Genomic DNA, 13,103 nt, shown 5'->3' with positions numbered 1-13,103 from the left:
AAATTTATGGGACACAATGAAAGCAGTGTTAGTAGGAAAATTCATAGCACTAAATGCCTACATAAAGAAACTGGAAAAATTACACTAGTGAATTAACAGAGCATTTGAAATTTCTAGAACAAAAAGAACTCATCCAGGAGAACTAGACAGCAGGAAAAAAATCAAATTGAAAGTGGATTAACAAAACAGAAGCAAAGAAAACAATACAAAGAATCAATGAGGCAAAGAGTTGGTTCTTCAAAGAAAATTAACAAAACAGACAAACCCTTTTCCAAACTAACCACAAGGCAGAGAGAATATCAAAATGAATAAAATGAGAAATGAAAAGGGGAACATAGCAATAGACACAGAGGAAATCAGAGAATCATAAGATCATATTTCGAAAACCTGTACTCCACAAAATTGGAAAACTTAAAGGAAATGGGCAACTTTCTGGATAATCACTTACCAAAATTAAATCAAAACCAGATAAGCAAATTAAATAGACCTATAACTGCTAAAGAAACGTAAACAGTCATCAATAGTCTCCCAACCAAAAAAAGTTCAGGACCAGATGATTTCAGCTCAGAATTCTACAAAATTTTCAAAGAAGAACTAATATCAATACTCCTCAAATTGTTTCACATAGTAGAAACAGAAGCAGCATTGCCAAACTCTTTTTATGAGGCTACAATCACCCTGATATCCAAACCACATAAAGAGATTACTAAGGGAATTACAGACCAATCTCATTCATGAACATTGATACAAAAATTCTCAATAAAACACTGGCAAATCAAATCCCAGAACACATCAGAAAAAACATCCACCATGATCAAGTCGACTTCATCCCAGAGATGCAGGGGTGGTTCGACATATAAAAATCTATCAATGTAATCCACCATATAAACAAACAAAAAAATAAAAACCACATGATCATCTCATTAGATGATGAAAAAGCCTTTGACAAAATACTGTAACATGAGGGCCTGCTTGTTGGGGTTTCTGTCCTTCCACCAGGTCCCGCAGCCATTTGACCCCAAAGAAAATCACACAGAGATCTACATAAGTTATAAACTGATTGGCCCATTAGCTCATGCTTCTTAACAACTCTTATAACTTATACAGCCCCTTATTCTTATCTATGTTAGCCACATATGGCTTGGTACCTTTTTCAGTGCGGCAGGTCACATCTTGTTTCTTAGGTGGTTGAGAGAGGACTTCAGAATGAGGCTGAAATCTCAGAAAGCTAAGAAATGGGCTAGATTCAGCCATCAAAGCCATATGGCTTTAATCCTACCCATATTGCTTAGTAAATTAAAGACTTATGTGGTCAGAAAGAGAGAGAGAGGGATATACAGTAAAGAGAGATTCAAAGAAAAAAAACCTCTAAATGTTTTACTGTGTGTTAAAAATATATGCTGGTTTGAGAGAGAAAAGAAAAATGTTAAAGTCCTTAAAATAAAAAAGAAAGAAAGAGACTAGTTGGGTGTGGTGGTACACACCTTTAATTCCAACACTTGGGAGGCAGAGGTAGGCAGACCTCTGTGAGTTCAAGGTGTGGTGGCACACACGCCTTTAATCCCAATGCCTTGGAGGCAGAGGCAGGTAGATCTCTGTGAGTTCAAGGACAGCCTGGTCTACAGAGGGAGTTCCAGGACAGCCAAAGATACAGAGAGAATCTGTCTCAAAAAACCAAAAATTAAAAATAAAAATAAAAGAAATAGAGGTTAAAATAAAGCCAAGTAAAGATGAAAAATACACAGAGAATCTTGATACTGCATGTTATTATGCTCTCTTTGAATTGTTTGAATGCTGAGGAAGAAGCAACAGCTGCTAAAAGATACTTGTTTATAAATGCTGATCAATTAATCCAAGATATGTATTTTGAAAATACCTTGACTTCAAAATTGAAGATATGTTACTTTGGAGAAGAGATTTGGCTTTCATTTCCACAGGAAACGAGAGGCTGTAGATTCATTCTGAGTTAAGAATGACTCAGTTTCTCCTGACTTCAGAAGTTCTGTGGGTGAGATCAGAACATTCCGCTCACCACAGAGCATCAGATCTGAGCCCCGTGAGGTTCTTTTTTTTGGAAAAGATTTATTATTTTTAATATATTTTAATATATATATATATATATATGTGCGTGTGTGTGTATTTTGCCTGTGTGTATGTATGTGTACCAGGTGTATGCCTGGTGTTTATGGAGGCAGAAAAGCACATCCCAGGGGAATGATCTGGTTAGTTAGAGCCAGGATGCCTCATTGTGGAAACTGGGTAAATTCTGTTCCTAAAATATCAACACTATGGAAATCCAACAAGATGACACAGAAGAACCAAGCAGGGGGCTGTGCTCTTTAGGTGTCCGGGTTTCTAACTGACCCGTACCAATTAATACGATATGTTATTGACACAAGATAAACCAATGGAATAGGATGCGGAGTCCAGTGACAGATCACACACAGGTCTGTCTGAGGGACTACAGAGCGATGGGAAGTGACACTTAGTGATGGTTAAGGCTACACTTCAACTTGACTAGGCCAGAAAATTCCCAGATGAATGAGTGAGAATTTCAGTGAGGGCATTTTCAGATGAGATTAAGATCTACATCAGAGAGCCAAGTAGAACAGATTGCCATTCTTAACAGGATGGGTCTCCATCAATCAGTTGATGGTTGGTTTAGAACAAAAAGCCTGACTCTTCTGTCTCTGAGGGGGTTGGTTGTTCTTATTTCTTTGGGCCGAACAATGGGACTACACTATTAGTTCTCAGCTTGCCAATTTACCCCAAAATATTGGGGTTCATCAACTTTCATGATTGCTGGAGACAGCTCCCCAAATTCATATTAAGGTCCTTGGGGTGGTTCCCTGAACATCCTTGGCTAGTAAAATAAAAGATATTATCAAATAAAAGATGCTAGGTCATTGGACACTAACTGGTGGGTGTCCAAAGGCATTGTCATCCATCCTTAGTTGTGCTTAGCCCATGCACCACCTTCTCCCCTCCCTTACCCTCTTGGCTCATTCACACTTAATCCTTTAAAAGCCATCCCAGTATCCCCCCTCTTCTTTCATTTCACACACATTTTATTATCCCTCTAATTAGTTTTTCAGTTGGGCTGTGGGACAATAAGCTTCCTTGTGGGTTTTCATACACTCTTCCTTTGCGTGTTCTCCTTTCCTCTCCTAGTTTTCCCCACTACTTATGCCTTTCCACCCGCTGCTTTCATTTTGCTAATAACCCTGTGTAACACACACACACACACACACACACACACACACACACACACACACACACCTGTTTTGATAACCTTGAACTCCCTCTTCTCCAGCCTCCACCTTCCAAGTCTTTAGACTTGGGATTACAGGTGCGTGCCACTATGGTAAACACAAGGCCTCCATTTTCCCAATTGAAAATTGGCCAAAGCCTCCCCTTGCTTTTCAGACCCAGAGACCAGGACAGATAAGAGTCTTTGGTGAGCAGCCCAGAACATGGCTACCTGAAGTGGAGGGCTTTGTTTTTTCTTAGATAATTCGAAGGCACAGGAATATATATAGTTCAAATATCTGATCAGAACATAAATGAAGACCAAACTTAAGAGCCTCAAGAACCGGATGAGACTAAGTCAGTGGTTTTCCACCTGTGGGTTGAGAACTCTTAGGGGTCGCATATTTACATTATGATTCTTAACTAGCAAAATTAAAGTTATGCAATAGCAACAAGGTAATTCTGTGGCTGGAGGTCACCACAGCACGAGGAACTGTGTAAAAGCATCACAACGTTAAAGGGTCACAGCATTAGGAAGGTTGAAAACCACTGGGCTAAGCTAAAGGCTGAAGCGAGGAGGCAGTCAACAGAAATGGCAGTGTGAAGTCCTGGCCCACAGAGGATTGTGGGTGGAGTCAAGGTGAGGCTCTCAATGCAGACTGCACCCTCCTGGGGCTCCAGCTGTGTTCCCTAGTCAACTATGGACTAGGATTGACCAGATGAATTACCTAGTGCTGCACACTCTGGGATATGGGGAGGACCACATAGTCAGGATGAACGAGAGTAGCTGAGTTACTCACTTTTCAAGGCCGACTGTATGGAAACACTGACCACAGTGCGAGGGAGGCGGGATGTTGGGTGATAGCAGTAAGTACACAGCGGATCTACAGATGAATACTTCCTCCCACAGAGCCAAACTCTGACCTGTGCTGGGACAACACCTCCCTCACCACAGAGGATGGTGTACATGGTGATGACATCATGACCTGGGCGACAGAAGTAACATTTCCACCACATCCTGGATGTGAAGGATTGTGAGGTCACATAACTTGGATGCTTCTAAGGAAAAAATATGTTGACCAGTAAGGGAGCCAGGCTAAAGCCATAAGAACATTGAACTCAGCCTATAACCCCAACATTCGGGAGGCACAGATAGGAGGATGGCATGTTTGGGCAAGTTTGAAGCCAGCTTAAGCTACAGAGCAAGACTCTGTCTCAAAGCAAGAAAAAGAGTGATAAACTCAGCCTTTAAATAACTTTAACTCATCAGAGCAGTCAGTTTCTTATCATAAGCTGTTGTGGGTTTTGACTCTGGATTATAATTATGAACATGCATTAGATATGGGGCACACTTACGTCCTTTTGGAAAAGGTCTCTCTAAATACATATAGGTATACATATACATATTCATATTCATATACATATACATATACATATACATATACATATACATATACATACACATATACATATACCAGACTGGCTAGGAACTCACTAGGTAGCACATGCTGGCCATGAATTCATGCAGCCCTCCTGCTTCCAGCTCCCAAGTGCTAGGATTACAGATGTGACGTACCACACCCCTTGCCACCCTCAACCTTGCTTCACCTGCAGCTGTGGCTTCCCTAGTTCTGCTATCTCTATACAGATATCTATCTTGGCTTGGGCTGTGCTTTTCAGGACTCTGTGGCATTAGCCTCTGTGGCACATGGCACGGTTGGGATAACTGGAGAGGCTGCCAGGAGGCTCTGTGGAAAGAGCTTAGTATGCAGATCTGCTCTGACGAGAAGTCCCCAGCTACCCAGCAACCCAACATCACACCTCCTCTCCGTGGAAACCATTTCCCCAGTGAGTAATCTGCTGAGCCAGGCTTATAGACTGCCTGAGACTTTGCAGTGACCCAAGCCTCTCCTGGTCCATGCAGTGCAGGTGCCAGTAACATGGATAAAAGTCCCTCTTGATCTTCCCAGTGTTTCACCTTCCAATGTCCCAGGGTTGATGTCTTAGACCTGGGAGGCATATTCTTCACTGAAACCCGGACCACGAGGGGTGCATCCACCCACTGAGACGGTGGGACTGATCTAATGGGAGCTCACCAAGGCCAGCTGGACAGGGAGTGATGGAGCATGTAATCAAACTGGACCCTCTGAATGTGGCTGGCAATGAAGGCTGACTGAGAAGCCAACGACAGTGGCACTGGGTGTAGGGCCCTGTCTCCCCTTACTCCCTGAGGTGTGTCTCTGAGGACAGTTCTGGTCAGCCAGCTAAAGCTTCCTGCTGTCCCTGTGCTCACTCTGCCCGTAGCAAGATGATTTAGCTGTAGGGCACTGTCCACCTTTGGTATGGTAATTTTCCACCTGCCTGGGAGAATTACAGGGCTGCACCAAGGTCTCTCTCACTGCTGTCACTGCTCTCCACCCCCTGCCTGGGAAGGAATTCCCTACTGCACCAGGTCCCATATGACGCCAGTTTCCCCTCTGGTTGGGAGGGAGTTCCGGTACTGGGGCCAAGGTATATTAGCCTTGCATTCAGCTAAATAAAGTGGCATTCAGTGATCTCTTGTCGAATGACCGTGGTCTTGTGTCTTTGTTCAATCTTCAGGCCTTTGTCCAAACTCGCATAGGTACAGAGGCGCGCGACCCATACCGAGAAGGGTAACGCAGAACCGGGTGGTACACTGGGTTTTGATTCTACTGCATGGACTGATTTTGTGGGAGCCTGGTTTGTTTGGATGCTCACCTTTATAGACCTGGATGGAGGGGGGAGGACCTTGGACTTCCCATGGGGCAGGGAACCCTGACTGCTCTTAGGACTAGAGAGGGAGGGGGAGGAGAGAAGGAGGAGGGAAAAGGGAGGCGGGGAGGAGGTGGAATTTTTTAATAAATAAATAAAAAAAAGGAACCCTCTTCTTTCTCACCTGTGCTGCCACCTGTGAGACCGTCCTTCACGCCTGTGTCTGGCTATGGCTGGGACCACAATGCCCAAGTATGTGCTTGACACCCTCCAAGTGGGGAACCCCAGGGACTTCTAGATCACTTCCCAGAGAATTCTCCTTTGAGAAGGTTTTAGAAATTCTTCTATTCTGTTCTGGGAGCCACAGGAAGTGAATGCCCTAGTTTCCGAATGGGAGATGGCAGCCCAACAGATTTTGACAAGAAAAACATTGGGTTCAACTAGTTCCTAGCAATGTGGCAGATCCTTGACTTTCCTGCGAGATTCAGGCATTTCTCAATGAGAAGCAGAAGAAATTTGATCAAAAAACCCCGAAATTCTCTAGAGAGAGATGTAGAGTTTCAAACCAAAAAACAAGAAACACCCAAAGAAAGTAAAATAGGCAAATCTAATTAAAATGTCAATGCCATGGATGCCAGCTTCCCTTGTCCTCACCGTGAGTACTGTCAGCACACACTGCTACCCATTCCTCAAGGCAAGGGCGCAGAGTGGCGAGCTGGTCTCTTCCTCTGCACAGCGCCTTATGTTTTTCATTCTGTCGCTCACAGAAAACATCCCCGACACACCTGCCTGCTGCTTCTTGATGAGCTCACGGAGGACCACAGAGGGAGGACCACAGAGGGAGGACTATAGAGGGAGGACTACAGAGGGAGGACCACAGAGATTGTGACTGGCTATCATACGACCAGGAAGCTGGGGGCGGGGCTGAAAGGGGTTCTATGGTTCCCTAAGGCCCATCAGGGAGGCTCCTGGGTGTTCAGACCTGGCCGAGGACCTGCATAATCCCTGGGCATTGCGAAGATGGGATGCCAGAAGGCAACTGACTTTCCAAAGACCTCACAGATGCTTAGAGCAGATCCACAACCCCTAAGATTGGGGGAGACTTGGGGAACACGAAGTCAGGCCCTGAGATGTATGGGAAGAGGAGATAGGGGTCCCCTGTGGATGTCCTTAAGGTTCCACCTTTCTACCCTTCTCTGAAGTTTCCAGGTCCAGAGAGATTGGCAGATCCCAGCCAGTACTGGGTCCAGGAATACATCACTGACCTGGAACTGAACTCTGGAAAGGTCTGGAGGCTCCAAGGAAGTGTAACATCTGTGGGTCAAATGAGGAGATGTTTGACTCTGCAGTTCTGAAGGCCAGCTCCTCTGTGGCCCCACCCAGAAGCCTGCCCACACTCTAGGTTCCTCTTTGACTTCAGGCTTGCTTATGTATCTCGTTTTGTGTTTGCACCATGTTTTTGTTTTGAAATGCTATTATGCAACGAACGCTTTGTGGATATCTCATGATTTCCTCTTCATCCTTTCCTCTTTCCCTTCAGCTCTCCTCAGATGGCCTCTACAGATCAATGAGTGTGATAGCTTTCTGAGGGAGAAATTGAACCACATGTATGAAGCAACAAATGCTTATTGAATAGCTTGCCTTGGTGCTGCGTTTAACACATTGAAGGTGCTTCAGTAAAACATCAGAGAGATTTTTCATTATGACTATTCTTGATTTTATTTTCCTCACAGATCAAAATCACAGATCGACAGGGATACTGCAAGAGGACATGGGAATACGAGCTCACAACAGTAAACCAGATGTTTCCCAGGGCAAGCTTTCCTGAGAAATTGAAGCTGACACCAGTATTTTATAAAGCAGACCATAACTGATACAGTCTAGGGCAGCGGTTCTCAACCTGTGGGTCGTGACCTCTTAGGTAGGGGATCAAATGACCCTTTCACAGGGGTCACCTAAGACCATTTGACAACACAGATATTTACACTACACTTCATAGCAGTAACAAAATTACAGTTACGAAGCAGCATTGAAGTAATTTTATAGTTGGGGGGAGGTCACCACGACATGAGGGGCTGTGTTAGGGGTTGCACCATTAGGAACATTGAGGACCACTGGTCTAGAGAAATGCTCCACTGGAATGAATGCCGAAGTGGTGTATTCTGTGTGTGTACACAAGCATGTTTTCGTGGATGAACAACAGCCGACGTTTGTTGAGAACTTGTGAGGTGCAGGGGTTCTGTGTCCAGTGCTTGCTAATATTAGTGCCAACCTAGCAAACCCACCTGCAGAAGGGAAGACTCCCTGCTGCTGGGTGCCCCCGAGGCATGGCTATATCCCCTGCAGTCCACTTTGTTTTCCAGGAGAACGTTTTCCATAGTCATCTCTGTGGTGAGGCTCAGGTGGCAAGTGACAATGCAGAATGAAAACTCTTCAAGGAGAAGAAGCCTCACGTATATTTAGAAAATATAGAGATTAGGTTTTGTTTGGAATTTGCGTTTTGCTGGGTCTTTCTGCACTGTCTTCGGCCACCCTCTTATTCAAGCACCTGTTTCCTGATGCAGACACCTGCCGAAAGGGTTGGCTTAACTGCAGAGAGCTAACTCCAAAGTCGGGCTCACATTCAAGTCAGTCAGGACCTTTCCCCAAATCCAATGCTGGCGCAATCCCAAAGTCACAAACTTCGTTTGTACCTGGACCAGGAAACTTTAGGGCTTTTGCCTCAGAGATATTAAAGGGAACCAACACCGAGAACCACAACAGGTTTACAATATGGACTGAGTCGGAGGCAAGTCAGGGCAGTCTTTTCGGAGCTTTGGTGCCTAAGACCTGTGGGCTTTGTTAATTCTGCTGCATGGTCAATGAGAGACACATCTCCATACACAGTGTACGTCTCCAGCAGGTTTGGGAGCCTCCCTGAGACGTGGCTATCCTCTAGTTTCTCCTGGTTAGTGATTTCTATTCGCACCCCTGACTGGTGGAACGGTGTCATGGGCAGGGCAGGCTGATCTGGCTGCTCCCTGACTGTTGTACACCAGCTGCACCTTCACAAAGACCACAATTGTTCATTGTGACGGTTAGGTCTACGGTGTCAACTTTACAGAGCTAAGTATTACCTACATGAAACATTATTACTCCAGTGCAACTGGGAGGCGTTTCTAGAGGAAATCAGCCTTCGAATCAGAGGGCAACCTGAACCTGATCCCTGGAATCCTTCCACAAAGTTGTCCTCTCACCTCCACACATGCAACGTGGCATGCGCATGCTCATACATGTGGATCACACAAAGTGATGATGACAATGATAACCATAATATTACTAGTAGTAAAGTTAAATAAATTTTGAGAATGAAAATGTTAATTGGAAGGAAAGTTTTGACTGCTTGGGACCAGAAAGTGATGAATATGCCAGAGATGCTCAGGCGGAGCCAATGATAGGAGAAAATTAAGCACCCTGTAGTCTACTCTACAAAGGTCAGGGGAGTAAGGCTACCCCAGGTAGCAGAACCCAGCAGGTTTTTGTTATATATACAAGTTTCCTGTTCACGCATGATCTATGTGGTTTAGGTAATTGATTTTCAAAATTCAGCTGCATTAGAATCCCCTTTAGGGTTTGTTTCAAAAGAGTCCCAGAATTCCCCCAGGAGACCCTGAGTCTACAGGTTGGGGACATGGCTCAAGTTTCTGCCTTGTGAACACTTAGGCGGTGCTGCTACAGTGGGACCAAGGACTACTCTTTGTGTGATCCCCAGCTCATAGCAGCTCTCCTCCCAGTGGTGACTCAGGCCTTCAGGATGCTCTGTCTTCTCCTGCAGACTCTGTGAGGAAAAGGACTTGAAAGGCGCACTGACTTAACTGTGTTGGTTCAGAAGTGACACTTTTCACTTAGGTTTCCAGTTCATGGGATGGCCATAATCGGTCATGTGAGCTTCCTGGTAGTGAGATGGACCCCCAAATATTAGCCAGGGTAAGCTCCATCTTCAACAAGCTTCCATGCCACTGAGCTACATGCCAGACTGAAGCAAAACAAGCCTCCCACAGCCAGTGTTTGCTGAGATCAGCAAAGTACCCGGTAAGGGCAGGGAGAGAGCGCACTGGGACACATAATCGCTAGAGTCTGATTTGTCTCAGCCTGTTGTCACCTATGCTAGCTCAGCTCTGAACCTAGGCTTGCACCAACCCTGCTGCAAAGTCACAGCCATTTAAACTAAGAGCTCAGTAGGTAGGGTAGTTGGTGACTTCAGGAAAATACTGCCATTTCGCGTTTTCCACTATCTGTAAGAAACCCCCAAGAAACTCATTTTATGTATCCAGAGGAATTTATACAATGGCTAACACTGATTGTCAACTTGACAGGATCCAGAATCACTGAAGAGACAAGGCTCTGGGCATCTCTGTGAGGAATTATCTACATTAGGTTGATGGAGGCAGAAAGACCCACCCTGCATGTGTTTGGGTCCCTGAGCTGCACCGAAAGGAGAAGCTTGGCTGAGGGCTGGTATCAGTCTCTGCTTCCAGACTGCAGCTGCCATGAGGTCACTCACCTCCAACTCCTGTCACCATGCCTCCCCCGTGCTGTGATGGACTGTGTCTCCTCAAACCATCAGCCAAGACACACCCTTCCTCCCTCATCTGGCTTCTTGTCAGATATTTAGTAACAGCAATGAGGAAAGTCACTTGTATAGCATGGAGAGGTGCTCTTTGTTCTTTCTGCGTGAGAACCTGTTTTGGATGAAACCAATGGTAATTCTTCATCTCCCTGGGCAGTCACTCAACAGTCTTCCAGCCTCCTGAGTAGCCTTTTCTATTTACTCACTAAAAGGTTTTACCAGTGAAAGGGACCCAACCAATGTGAACTCACATGTTAGTAGGATCATTTACTTCCATTTCCCTTTCCCCCTGATTATTATAGGATGTCAGTTTAGTATTCTTGTTGCATATGGATACTTCATGAAATATTCTTGACTTTGCCCTTTATGCATCTTATAAAAAGGATCTTGGCTCTGTCTGATTTTCTTGTACTTAAAAGCACAATATAGGCCATTTGTCCTCAGACAGTTTCTGTACATATTTCTAGCTTTGCATCCACGTAGTTTCTGTCACAGCTGTTCATTTCTATCTTGCTAGTGAAGAAGTAAACACAACACTGAACGAATGGGCATGACCCTGTTTCAATAAAATACTACGTTTACAAATATACAATATGCTGGATTTCTTCTGAGGACCAGTGTTGGTGAGCCCTGATCTAGGCAACTGGTTTAATAGAAAATTTGACTTCAACAAAAGCAGTATCTTTGTGTATTGCTATAGGTTGCCTGAGTTTCCCCCAAATGCCCATGGAGTAAAGACTTAGTCACCAGCCTGTTATGCTATGGGGAGGTGGTGGAGCCTTTAAGTGCCTAGTAAAGGAAGACAGGTCATTGGAGAAGTACCCTAAGGAATTGCAGTCCTAGTCTGTCTTTGCTTCCTGAGGTAAAAAATATGAGTAGTCAGTAATTTTTGATATGTGTTCCCATCATGATATACCATTCTGCCACAGGTCCAGAGCTATAGGACTGAATGACCAGCAACTGAAATCTCTCAATTAGTTCAAAATAAATCTTTCTTTCTTTTAAAGTTGATTATCTTGTGTATTTAGTCATGGTAATGGAAAGCCAATTAACACATAGATTGGCCGATTGTCTTTTCTTTAATGCAAACCATTGATTTTTTGTGGAACATGGATTTTAGGAAAATAATATTGTATAACATACTCATTTTCAGAAGTACCTTGTTTGCATTTTTATTTTTAAAGAATAGTTAAATCCTGAGTGTTAGTATCCAGGCTCACCTTGGCCCTGCCCCTTGGGAACCTGGCACAGTGTGTCATGCCCTGTGCCCTGCTTCACACTTGTGTTCATGGCAGACAGTACCCTGTTCCTTTAAGAGACAAGCCCCACCCACTCCCACTCCTCTTTTTTTCCGCCATTTTCTCTGAGGAGGTAGCTTTCTGTCTCCCCTCTTCCTCCCTCCCTCCCCCCCTCTTTACCCTTCTATCAATAAACTCCACTCTCAAGCTCTGTCTGTTTGGCATATTTGTTTCCTGCCCATGGTCGTAACCCTCCATGGGACCTGCAAGTGTCCCACTCATACCGTGATCATAACACTTGAGTGATTAAGCCGGTAGTTTTTGGTCTTTGGTCTATATGTAAATCACTTAGGGAACTGGGGGAAAATCCTAGATCCAAGCTTAATAAATTCTGTTTAAAATTCAATATTTTAAATGAGCATCGCAATCAAGCAACCTAAATATAACATGCTAGTTATGTTGTTAATGAACTACATGGTCACGGATCCTGGATAAATTATTTCAACTTCTCAGACAGCATTTCGCTTTCTATCAGTTCTGTGCTTAGTCTTTCACGGAATTGTTAGAATTTAAAAATGGAATGAAACTTTTTGAGAGAAGATTTTGCTACACGGTCCAAGCTGGTCTTAAATGTGAGATCCTCCTGTCTCAGCCTCTCAAGTGCTGGGATCACAGGCATGTAGCAAAGAACCAAGCAAAGCTGCAGGATTCTCAGAAATGTGAGTCTAAAAGAAAAAAAACCTCAAGTTTATAAGATCAAGGTTGAATTTGTCAGGGCTGGAGAGATCACTCAGTGGGTAAGAGCACTGGCTCTTGGATTTTGAGGACCTGGGTTTGGTTCTTCTGGCCTCCACAGGCACCAAGCTTGTGCCAACACAGTGGACTATCCAGCCATGCACACACATGCAGGCAAAGCACCCATACACGTGAGATTAACAATTTTAAAAGATTGACCTTATCTGGTACAGAAACATCATAGACTTAATGTACAGTATTTTATAAGATAGTCGTTTCATAAAATAATGTTTTATCTGCTTCATGAATCTGAAACTAGAGGCACTGTGGCCATTTCCTGTCACCTACTCCTCCTTCAGATTTTCCCATTCATCCCCTCCCCATTTTTCCTACCAGTGATGCTGAATTTGCAGAACAAAGGTGACAGAATCATCAGTCTTAGGAGTGGGTCATTAAAAAAAAAAGTCATTAGCTCACACCTCTGGGGTCGGAAATGGTAACCGACGAGTTATAAACGTGTTAGTTCGTGGCTGTGGAAT

Source organism: Myodes glareolus, chromosome 9 (assembly GCF_982192425.1).
Source record: "Myodes glareolus chromosome 9, mMyoGla1.1, whole genome shotgun sequence".
NCBI classification, from domain to species: Eukaryota; Metazoa; Chordata; class Mammalia; order Rodentia; family Cricetidae; genus Myodes; species Myodes glareolus.
The sequence above is the reverse complement of the archived record's forward strand: the minus strand, read 5'-3'. Positions refer to the sequence as shown.